Here is a 4,356-nt window from a genome sequence, read left to right as displayed (position 1 = left end):
TCCCTGGGATTGATTAGAGATGACCCAAATAGCTGTGTTGAAATAATGCAAGTTGTCACAGTAGTAATAATTAGAATAATGTAATAGTAAATAATAATAATAGTAACAATAAAGACTGGTCACCTATGCCGTTCAGCTCTTCAAAAATAGTTCTTAAACTAAATTTTCAGAAGAAAGAAGCCCATGTACTATGTATCTATATCTATCTATATACATATATAGGTTTATGTTTGTTTATACAAAAATACACAATAAATGTGTATTTATTTAATCTACATTGTAAGGGTTCAAGCAGACTTAATTAAAAAAGAAAACAAAACAAAGTAACATCACAACTTAGAAATCAAGGAAAGGACAGACCATCATGAACAAAGATGACACTAAAGAGAAGCTGGACAGTTTGTATCAGGGCTCTTGGCTGGAGACCTGCTTTGAATAGGTTTCTTGCAGGTACTTCTTAAACGCTGTGGGGTTTTCCAGAGCTCGGCAGCATGTGTGTTCAAAGGGCTATCGATGTTGGAATCGCCTAGCAGGCTCTGCACAGAGAGCAAGATGGGCCTGACGTCATACGGTGCGGACCGCTTATCCTTGAGGCCGTCCAGGCAGATGCCGCCCTGGTGCCCACGCGGGGGTGGTAGCGGGGCGTGAGGAACTTCTCTGTGGGCGCCTGTAACCGGGGAACTCTAGGGAGAATTTATACCTCAGCTCTTCCTATACTGTGCCGGCTGCTCCATGGATGGTCCCTTCCCACTTGAACAGGTTGTCTGATTCGGGAAAGGCGGAAATTCCTTTCTCACCAGACGTCCTGAGTGTCATCAGCTCCTGCGGGTGGCCTCTTGCCCGCAGGGCCCCTCGGCGATGCTGGCAGCAGCTGGGTCGTGTGCACGGTTTTGTGAGGCCATCCCAGGAGCGCTGGCGCCAAGACAGGAGTGGGGAGATGAAAGGACAGCTCTGTTTGTTTGTTTGTTTGTTTTGTCTTTTGAGACTGTGTTTCTCTGTGTAGCCTTGGCTGTCCCGGACTCGCTTTGTAGACCAGGCTGGCCTCAAACTCACAGAGATCTGCCTGCCTCTGCCTCCCCGAGAGCTGGGATTACAGGCCTGCGCCACCACATCCAGCCCAGTGCACAGCATTTTAATAACTAGAAATGACAAACTAGGAAACGGTTTAAGTTCACCTCACCTGTTCCTTGAATCTGGTGGGAGCCTAGCAAAGAAGACCAGAGACCAGGAAGGCAGTGGCATCTGCTGGTCCGCCAAGGAAATGTGAGAGGGTGCCTCGGCCCCATCCATCCTCCACTTACATCCGCCCCCGCCAGCATCCTGAGGACCCACGTTGTTCCCCGTGATTAATCTCAAAGGCCCTAGGTGATTTTTACTCTTACTCTCTCAACAGTTCGAACCTGAAACTCATGGGAAATGGCTATTATGAAAAGAGAAAATGAGACCAATGAGAAGATATTGCTGTTCCCGGGAAGAGGGACACTGGGAAGTAATCTAAATAATGATGGCCTCTCTGCACAGGTTGATGAGGGTGCAATCAGATAGGTTTGGCCGTGCAGATAGTAACGTGAAAACCTTTGATTTGCGTTTTGTTTTCAACTGTGGCAGAACTGGTGTGTTTTTCTAAGGTCACATTTAGACCTTTGTACACCAAAACTCCAAGGTCAAAGGGGCACTAAATCTTTACGGCAGCGAACTCTGCGAGTCGTGTCCAATCTACATAAAGCTCTGTCACGGAGGCTGCTGTATTAGAGCCAATATGAAGTACCTGGTGGCCATACCCAGACTCTAATGAAAATGCACTTAGACTTCCTCTTGATTGTTAAGGGCCCTTGCTCCCACAGTTGATAGTCTGTCTCTGGGTCCCCCAAGGTGAAAACAAATAAGGCAGAAGGGGGAAAAGAAAAATCAACAGGGAGAAAAAGGGGTGTCTGTTTATGCGCATCTGGTAAAGGCCGGAGAATCAAAACCTGTGTGTGTGTCTGTCAGTCAGTCTGTCTGTCTCTCTGTGTCTATGAGAGGTAGGTATGCTGGGTAGCTCCCATCTGTCCCTCCTCATCCACTCTCTGCCCTTCTCCACCTGTGCCGTGCCCTAGGAGGACACCCTTGGTGACCATGAACAGGTTTCCCTGAACCTGGAACCCTATTGGTTTCAGCCGATGGGGATGCTGGCAAATTTTAAAGGGAGGCAGGAAATAATGCAAGTTATCAAAGTAATAATAATAATAATTATTGTTGTTGTTATTATAGTAATAGTAAATGATGATGGTGGCTGGCCACTTCCTAAACCCCTCAGTTCTCCAAAAAAAATATTTCTTACCATCAATTTTCAGAAGAAATGAGCCCACTGTACAGGATCTCTGTAGGATCTTGGTAGGGTCAGCCGCAGAGACCAGCTTTCGTCACATAGCTGTCTTTCCACAGCTCTGTCAACAGCTCTCAAAGCCATGCTCTCTTCTCGCCAGTGATGTCCAGGGTTGATAACAGTCATTCACGACCCCTAGGACCATCTTCTAGGATTCACTCTCCTTGCTTCTCTGCCTGTACAAATGCCAACGGCAAATGGACCTCCCTCCCATGATTAAGTATCCTGTAAACTCCCAGTTGGAGTTTTGTCTCTGAATATGTGTGTGTATTGTTCCTATGTGTGCATGAGCTCACAGATGAGAATATGGTGGCCATAAATCAATGTCAAGTGTCTTCCTCAACTACTCTCCAGCTTATATTTGGAGATTGAGTCTCTCCCTGAACCTGAAACTCATCGATTTAACTTGGTTTCCTCACCAGTGAAGCCGAGAGATCCTCCTGTCTTGTCTCTGCTTCCCCAATGCATGGTTCTGTGGGTGCTGGAGATTTGAACTCAGGTCCTGATGTTTGTGAAACAAGCCTCTTAGGGACCCAGCTCCCCAGTTCACCTTCTGAGATCTGGGTTCATAAAGTAGAAATGCATGCACCCCTTGCTCTTGAGAGTGTTGCCCTCTCTGTTATAGCATGGTAATTACGTGTAATACCTACCGTGCAGGAGCACTCCCAGAACTGTTCCCCTGTCCACAATCATCTTAAGTCTGCTCCTGGGCAGACCCTGAGGTGAGGCTTTGTACAAGAGTTTTATTAAGGGTAATTAAGTGTGTGTGTCAAGAAGAAAGGGACAAGGGAGTGTGACATGTGGCTCGTGGGGTGGAGCAAGACAGAGAGAGAGAGAGAAGGAATCACATAAGGGTGTTACCTCAGGCAAAGTACTAGCCTCAACCTCACATTGGCAAGAGCTCTAGGGCAAAAAAATTCACCTCCGAGTTGTCCCTAAATTAAGTCAGGGGAGTCTGAATTTCCTTCTGCTGCACTAGTAAGCCACTGGCTGTTAGCATGTCGGGGCTGCAGCAAGTTTCCACGAGTGTCCGGTTCTCTATAAAGACGTTGTGAACCTGCAAAAGGGATGCCGGGCCCCCAGTCCATGGCCTGATGAAGTGTTTCAGGAGTGGAGATGCGCCGATGATCTACTGGCCTGAGGTGGAGAGCGAAAGCGGCCTCTGAAGCCGTGAGGACACACTCCGCCAGAGCTCTGCTTGTGAACCGAAGGCGTTTGCCCTTAGCAGACCCCGTGAAGACACTTGAACCTCAGCGAAGCATCAGCTGGGATGCACAGGGCACTCAGAAGCGAAGGCGTCTTTGTGGGAATCTTGGTCTCAGATGCCAGTAGTAGTTCCAAGGTATGTGTGCATGTGGTTGCTGGGGGCTGGGAGTCTCAACACTTGCCATTTCCCTCTGAAGCTTCTCACGCTTGGAAATTTGTCATAGAAGCTTTTTCTCATCTGCAGTTCAAACACTTTTCAGCAGGAATTCAGCTGAAGTTGAAATCACCATCTGCCATCTCAGATTGAACCAGGTTCGCTGCGTGCCAAGAACTCCTTCTCTTGGCAGCGAGGCTGGCTCTGATCTTTCAGAGATGATTCTCGAGTTGGCATCTTGACTGAACAGAGCGAGCAGCCTGTCTTGGAATGTTGGAAGAGATGTGCTGAGCACGCTGCTGTACCAGGAAGAAAAGTTGGACCTCCAGTTCTGAAACCCCATAAATTATAAATTTTATAAGCTGAGCTAAAAAACCCCTGGGGTGGGAGGAAGGCGTGCCAACAAAATGATCAAAAGCCATAGATCGAGCAGTGTCTGATTTGAGTCAATAAATGCTATTTAAGCCCTTACCAACTGCAAGACGATACCCTGTCTGCGGTAGGGATATAGATGACTAAGGAGCAGCCTTTGCTTCCTGGTGTTTCAGCATCCACTGTAACCATGCTCAATCCGATGGTTCCCAGGCTGAGTACAACAATGCCCAAGGCTGCCGTTGCTCTGAGGTCGTTT

The 4,356-nt window shown here is 47.7% G+C and overlaps 1 pseudogene; it reads right to left on the bottom strand.

Annotated features, from left to right (window-relative positions):
* Nucleotides 1–405: 405 nt before the first annotated feature.
* Nucleotides 406–819, bottom strand: LOC129667607 (ubiquitin-conjugating enzyme E2 C-like; annotated as a pseudogene).
* Between the last annotated feature and the right edge of the window lie 3,537 nt (nt 820–4,356).

The sequence above is a fragment of the Psammomys obesus genome, unplaced genomic scaffold (genome assembly GCF_907164565.1).
Source record: "Psammomys obesus unplaced genomic scaffold, mPsaObe1.curated_primary_1811, whole genome shotgun sequence".
In the NCBI taxonomy this organism is placed as follows: Eukaryota; Metazoa; Chordata; class Mammalia; order Rodentia; family Muridae; genus Psammomys; species Psammomys obesus.
The sequence above is the reverse complement of the archived record's forward strand: the minus strand, read 5'-3'. Positions and strand labels throughout refer to the sequence as shown.